This window comes from Oryctolagus cuniculus, chromosome 11 (assembly GCF_051225735.1).
Source record: "Oryctolagus cuniculus isolate XC-2025 breed Fujian yellow rabbit chromosome 11, ASM5122573v1, whole genome shotgun sequence".
NCBI classification, from domain to species: domain Eukaryota; kingdom Metazoa; phylum Chordata; class Mammalia; order Lagomorpha; family Leporidae; genus Oryctolagus; species Oryctolagus cuniculus.
In genome coordinates, this window is record NC_142877.1 from 28,251,437 (window position 1) to 28,259,395 (window position 7,959).

A 7,959-nucleotide genomic window follows, 5' to 3' on the forward strand; every position below is an offset into this window, starting at 1 on the left:
TCCACTTCCAGTCCAGCTCCTTGTTAATGCATATGGGAAAGCAGCCAAAGATGGCCCAAGCACTTAGGATCCTGCCACCCATGTGGGAGACCCAGATGGAACTGGCTCAGGTCCAGCTGTTGTGGACACTTGGAAAGTGAACACTGGATGCAAGCTCACTCACTCTTTCCCTGTGTCACTCTGTCTTTCAAATTAAAATAATAATAATAATAATTAGGGGCCAGAGCTGTGGCATAGTGGGTTAAGTCTCCACCTGCAGCACCAGCACCCATCTGGGCCCCGGTTCAAATTCCGACTGCTCCACTTCGGATCCAGCTACCTGCTGGTGGCCTGGGAAAGCAGTGGAAGATGGCCCAAGTGCTTGGGCCCCTGCACCTGCGTGGGAGACCAAGAAGAAGCTCCTGGCTCATGGTTTCAGATCAGTCCAGCTCTGGGTCTTGCGGCCACTTGGGGAGTGAACTATTGGAGAGAATACTTCTTTCTCTGTTTCTCTCTTTCTCTGTCTGCAATTCTGTCTCTCAAATAAATCTCATATATATATATAAATTAAAAAGAATGACATAGGTGACTGCAGATTTTGACAGTATAGCTTTTATCTAGTTAAGGAAATTCCTTTCCATGACTAGTTTACTGAAGATTTGATCATGATTAGATGTTGAATGATAAAACTGCTTTTTCTATATCTATTATGAGGACAATTAGATTGTTCTGCTTTATTTTGTGTGTAAATTATTTTTTACTAAAGAGTTTTTATGTTTCAATATTAAACTACATTTAATAGCATTCCTGGGGAAAAAAGTCCTGATCTTCTTTTACTTGACATATCATTCACAGACATACTTTGCATTAATGCAAAATTGCAAAGCTTGTGACCCAGCACTGATAGTTGCAGCCATCTGGGGAGGGAACCAGCAGATCAAAGATATCCCTCTCTCTCTCTAACACTTTCAAAATAAATCTTTTAAAAATACACACTCACACACGCGCACACACACAGAGGGCTAGTGTTGGCTAGCAGGGAAAGCCGCCACCTGCGACACCGGCATCCTATGTCCCATGCTCCACTTCTAGTCCAGCTCCTTGCTAAAGTGTCTGGGGAAGCTGCAAAGGATGGCCCAAATGCCTGAACCCACATGGGAGACCCCGATGAAACTCCTGGTTTCTGGCTTCAGTCCTGCCCAGCACTGGCTGCTGTGACCATCTGGGGAATGAACCAGTGGACGGAAGATCTCTCTCTTTCTCTCCCTCTAACTCTTTTAAAATACATAAATAAATCTTTAAACAAAAATCCTGGGCATATGGCTCAGTGAACTTTATGTATGTGTGTATCCATGGAACCACCACCCAGGTGGACACAGAACTTTTCCATCACCCTTCAAAGTTCCATTATGTTCCAGCTCAATCAATACCTCCCCAAGTAACTATTTTCTGACATCTAACACCATAGATTAACCTATTCCTGAGATCATTTGGAACAAAAGCCATAAAAATGCGTGTACACTTGTGGGGCTGGTGCTGTGCAGTAGGTTAAGCTGCCACCTGCAATGCTGGCATTTCATATGGGCGCTAGTTCAAGTCCCAGCTGTGGGGAGCAACTGAGACTAGACTAAGTTACTGGAATTAAGACTTATTCTATGCATCTGCTCTCCCACAATATGGCGCTGAGAGGGACCAAACAACTTCTACGCAGCTGCCTCGCCAATTTGACTGATAAGCTGCAGGAGCTGATCCTGCTCCTGATTGGAGGAGAGCAGCGTACTCGGCGTGTGGGTAGCAGAGTTGGAATTGGTGGAAGAGGACTATAAAGGAGGAGAGAGACAACATGCACCGGGAACACCTGAGGAACATCTGAGCAGCCCCCAAGAAAGCCAGCTGGCGGTGTGCCGCTCTGTCACTCCTCCGTGGAAGCGGGGAAAGCGGCGGGGGGGGGGGGTGCCGCCCCTCCGCGGAGGTGGGGGGGGGCCGGCAGCTAACCCAGGACGGTGTCGTTCCTCCACGAGTGAGGGAACAGCAGCTAACCCGGGAAGGGCCAGGCAAAAGAACAGCGCAGGGTCCAGTGTCGTTCCTCCGCGAATGGGGGAGCGACACCAGCTGCTCCACTTCTGATCCACCTAGTAAAGTGCCTGGAAAAGCAGAGGTTGATGGCCCAAGTACTTGGCCCCTTCACCCCTATATGGACCTGGAAGAAGCTCCTGGCTCCTGACTTTGGCCTGGCCCAGCCCTGGCTGTTGCCAATGTCTAGGGGAGTGAATCAGCAGATGGAAGATCTCCCTGTCTCTCCTCTGTAACTCTGTCTTTCAAGTCAATCAATCAATATTTAAAGAAAATGCACACTTGTCTCTGGCTTCTTTCGAGTCTGGTCTGTGAGATTAATGCATCTCGTTCATCTACCAATAGCTTGTCCCTTTTGATTTTTTTCCAAATATATTTTCCATACTTTTTTTAAAGATTTATTTATTTGAAAGACAGAGTTACAGAGAGGTAGAACCAGAGACAGAAGTCTTCCATCTGCTGGTTCACTCCCCGGATGACCGCAATGGCCAGAGCTGAGCCGATCCAAAGCCAGGAGCCAGGAGCTTCTTCCAGGTCTCCCACATGGGTACAGGGGCCCAGGGACTTGGGCCATCTTCCACTGCTTTCCCAGCAGAGAGCTGGATTGGAAGTGGAGCAGCCAGGACTCGAACCAGCGCCCATATGGGATGCTGGCGCTACAGGCTGGGGCTTTAACCCACTATGCCACAGTGCCGGCTGCATCCCTTTTGATTAGTGTGTAGTATCCCACTATATTCAAAGACATTTGGCACACCATGCCTCCCGGGAAGGACCCCACAACCTGACTGCTGGCAGGCAGTGGGAGTCCCAGGCACTTTTCCCCACCCTCACTCCCTGAAAAGGGCTCTGTAATTGCCAATCAGGTAAATAGCTCCCCAGTGTGACCGAGGCCCATTAGGACCACCTGGAAAGCTATCCTAGGTATGTGACCTTCAAGCTGATTGGAGAAGCAGAGCGGCAACAATATCAGTTCTACCCTATAGAATTAGTGTTGCCCTGAATTAGTTACGCCCCTTCTGCCTTTTTTTGGGGGGAGGGGGCCAGGCAGAGTTAGTGAGACAGAGAGAAAGGTCTTCCTTCTGTTGGTTCACTCCCTTAATGGCTGGCGCTGCGCCACTGATCCGAACCCAGGAGCCGGGTACCTCCTCCCGGTCTCCCATGAGGGTGCAGGGACCCAAGCACTTGGACCATCCTCCACTGCCCTCCCGGGCCACAGCAGAGAGCTGGACTGGAAGAGGAGCAACCAGGACAGAATCCGGCGCCCCAACCAGGACTAGAACCTGGGGTGCCGGCGCCGCAGGTGGAGGATTAGCCAAGTGAGCCATGGCGCCTGCCCTGCCTGCCCTTTAAAAAGTGTATGTGGTCTGGCCGGCACCGCGGCTCACTAGGCTAATCCTCCACCTTGCGGTGCCGGCACACCAGGTTCTAGTCCCGGTTGGGGCGCCGGATTCTGTCCCGGTTGCCCCTCTTCCAGGCCAGCCCTCTGCTGTGGCCCGGGAGTGCAGTGGAGGATGGCCCAAGTGCTTGGGCCCTGCACCCCATGGGAGACCAGGAGAAGCACCTGGCTCCTGCCTTCGGATCAGCAGCAAGGAAAAAAAAAAAAAAAGTGTATGTGGTCGTTAAAATGGACATGTTCACCAGAACTTGTCTCTGGTGCTTCTTGCAGAAGAACGTAGTCACTCCACCATCCCAGCAGTTTGTGGGCCTCACGGGTCGAGCTCAAAGGTAAATTTGACAAAAGATGTGAAAGATCTGTACACTGATAACTACAAAATATGACTGAGAGAAATTAAATACCTAAATAATGGGAGAGATATTCCTTGTGCACGGGGTCAGATATGTGTCAGACATATTGTCAGAATGTCAGTTTGCCCCAGTTTGGCCTACAATGCAATTATGATCACAGTAAAAATCGCAAAGCTTTTGTAGAAAGTAAAAGCTGATTCTGAAACTCTAGAAACATAAAGGGACACAGAATCACTTTGATAAAGAATGAAGCTGGGCTGGCCATGGCAGCCATTAGGGGAGTGAACCAACGGAAGGAAGACCTCTCTCTGTCTCTCTCTGTCTATAACTCTGTCTCTCTCTCACTGTCTAACTCTGCCTGGCAAAAATAAAAAAAAAATAATAAAAAGAATGAAGCTGAATGGGCTGGCACAGTGGTGCAGTGGGTTAATGCCCTGGCCTGAAGCGTTAGCTTCCCATATGGGCACCGGTTCGAAATCCGGCTGCTCCACTTCCGATCCAGCTCTCTGCTATGGCCTGGGATAGCAGTACAGGATGGCCCAAGTCCTTGGGCCCCTGCATCCACATGGGATTCCCAGAAGAAGCTCTGGATCCTGGCTTCAGATCGGCGCAGCTCTGGCCATTGTGGCCAACTGGGGAGTGAACCATCGGATGGAGGACCTCTCTCTCTGCCTTTCCTCTCTCTGTATAACTCTGACTTTCAAATAAATAAATAAATATTTTTTAAAAAGAATGAAGCTGAAGTACTAACACAATCTGATTTTAAGAATTATAATAAAGTTACAGTCAACAGTATGGTATTGGCAGTATTGGCATACAGACAAACAGATAAATGGGAGAGTTGAGTCCAGAAATACAGGCACACATATGTGGACAAGCGAGTTTTGATGAAGGTGCACAGGCAATTTAGCAGATAAAAAGTCGTCTTCAAAAAATGCTAGAGCCATTGCATATGCATACAAAAATAAATTTTGACTCATACCTTATGCCACATATATACATTAACTAAAAAATGAAAAGCATTTGGTGCAACAGTTAAGATGTCACTTAGGATGCCATATGAGAGTGGCTTGGTTTGAGTTCCAGCTGACTCCGATTCCAGCTTCCAGATAATGCACAAACAGGGAGGCAGCAGGTGACGGCTCAAGCACCTGGGCCCCTGCCACCTAAATGGGAGACCTGGATTCAGCCTGGCCTAAACCTGGCTGCTGTGGCATTTTGGGAGTGGAGCAGCAGACAGAAGATTGAATCTGTCTGTCTGCCTTTCAAGTGAATAATTTTTTAAAGTCAATGAATGGGTGAATGGATAAATATTGGTAGATCCATCCATAAAAGAGAATACAACTTAGCTGTAAAACGGAATAAAAGTTTGGGGGTAGGAGGGCGGGTATGGGGGGAAGAATTGCTATAATCCAAAAGTTGTGCCTATGAAATTTTTATTTGTCAAATAAAAGCTTTCTATTAAAAAAGTTCATGAAAAAAACATGGAATGAACTGTTGATACACACAACTTGGATGAATTCCCAGTTGTTCCTTTAATCCCATTTATTAAGCAGCATTAAAGAATCAAGATGGGAAAAAAAAAGAGTACCTACTGAATGGTTGTTTATATAAAATTCTATGAAATGCAGATTTATCTTCAGCAATAGAGAGCATGTCAGTATCAGTGGTTGCCTGGGAACAGGAGAGGGAGATGTGAGAGGTGGTGGGCAGGGCAAGAGGATACATTTCATTACTTTGTGATGATGGTTTTAGATATATAGGTATGCTTACCTGCTTTAAATATGTGCTAGTTTACTGTATGTCAATTACACTCTAATTAAACAGGTTTGTGTTTGTTCAAGTAAGAACAGGTTCATTCTCTTGCAATCGGCATATTCTCTCTGCCTTTACTGATTATGTTTAGATGAACTTAAACACTAAAATTAATATGCAATCTATGCAAGGAATTGCACAACGTAACAAAAGGCAAGTTACCTACTTTCCTTAGGAGACGTCCAGTTTAGATTAAAAATCTTTTTCTGGCCGGCGCCGCGGCTCACTAGGCTAATCCTCCACCTAGCGGCGCCGGCACACCGGTTTCTAGTCCCAGTCAGGGCGCGGGATTCTTTCCCGGTTGCTCCTCTTCCAGGCCAGCTCTCTGCTGTGGCCTGGGAAGGCAGTGGAGGATGGCCCAAGTGCTTGGGCCCTGCACCCGCATGGGAGACCAGGAGAAGCACCTGGCTCCTGCCTTCAGATCAGCGCGGTGCACCGGCTGCAGCGCACGGGCCGTGGCGGCCATTGGAGGGTGAACCAACATAAAAAAGGAAGACCTTTCTCTCTGTCTCTCTCTCTCACTATCCACTCTGCCTGTCAAAAAAAAAAAAAGTGGACTCACGTAACTGATATAATAAGATTTTCATGTCTCAAAACAAAGGCCTAGAAACAACTTAAATGCAAGTGATGACTTCTTAAAGGCTGTTCTTAAGCTTCCTGTTTCCTGGTTATAACTGAATAAAATCTAAAATATAGAGTCAAAACTTCTTAAGTCTTGTATTTTACACTTACGCAATGACAAACTGAAAATAATTTCTCTCCTTTATTTTACTCTTAGGATAAATTTTACATTTAAAGAGGTGAAGCTACCTCAGTGACTGAAAACATATAGCAAAGTGTTAAGGGCAAGAGGTGTTGGGACACCGAATAAAGGCTATGGGACCTGTGGGTGACACCAGCCACCACGAAGTGGAGGTAGGAATTAGAAAAAGAGAGATAAAGAGGGGATATTGAGCACATCGAACAGTCTCAAGGTTGCTACAGAGAGTTCTAAAACTGGGGTGTAGTTTTTGAGAGGGGGAAAAAAGCCTTGGAAAGGCCTGGTAGGGAAGGTGATGGGGAATTCTTGGAGAAGAGAATGGCAAGCCACAGAGAAGGCCCAGCAAGGCTGGGAAACTCATCTTCCTTTTCCTGGCAAATCAGTCAAGGTACACCGTTTTCTCCAGTAACACTGGAATAAAAAGGGTTCTGAGAAGGAATGGTAGGCAGCAGTGACAAGATTGAGCAAGCCAGGTGAAGCTGAAGGGGGCTGCTCCAAGGACAGGGTTTTGTTCATGAAAAGGGAAAAAAAAAAAAAAAGTCCACTTTTGCAAAGAAGATCATCTAAAATCTTACACTGTCCTGTAACAAAAAGCCTTCTATGTTCCCTTCCTCTTCCACACCAAATCAAACGAAGCATTTTTGTCTCAGGCTCTGTGCTGGTATCTTTGCAGTCGCACTGGGCTTCCTCTCAAAGACACTGTTAAGTCACTGTGTCTGTACCAGTTTCCTGGACACCAGTGTGTGTCAACAGCTTCCTTTCGTTTACATTTAGCCTAGTAGACTGCTAGCCACATCCCACAGTTCTGACCTCCTGCTCTGTCTCCTTTCTAGCGAGATGCTGTGTCCTTTGCCAGGGTAAAATTTCACAAGTACTGAGAGTTAATGCAAGAATTTCGCGTTACCTTCTTTGTCCCACATCACTCATCAGCCTACTGCCAAGCTCCACCCCCCCACCTCACCCTGCATTGTAGCCCCCCCCCCCCAGATGCTTTGTGTAGGATCCTGAGCCACTTGTTAAAGTCAAGCTCCTGCCTCTCTGCCCCACACCCCAACACGACACTCACCCTGGATTTCTTCTCCCTCTGTCTTCCTGCCACCACCACCACCAAGGAAGCTGCTCTGTGTTCACTTTGCTCCCACTGTACAGTCTCTCAATGATGGGTTTCTAGTAAGTTTCTACTGGGGTTTGGCAGCTTCTTTTTAGTGTCCACTATAGGCCAAATATTAAGCAAAATAAGTCCTGTGTCTTTCTCCAGGGAGGAGAGCACTGAGTGTACACAGGAATGCACGAGACTAGGAGGTAGCCAGACCCAAAATTCCACAGAAAATACTAACAGTTTCAACTCAGCCTTCAATTTTTTTTCCAATCCCAAAGAACTGCTGAAAACAGGGGACCCCATCCAGATCTTTCTTAAGTACATGTTGTGTGCTGCTGAGTGGAGAGGAGTGAGACAGCAGAAGAGAGCATTTAATGATTCCCACATAGGGCAGGCTCAAAGGCCCAAGGTTGGAGAGAACCTAGAGACAACTCTTAACACCATGGTTTGGGGGACCCACTCCCTCACACAGGAATGTGTCACTCTG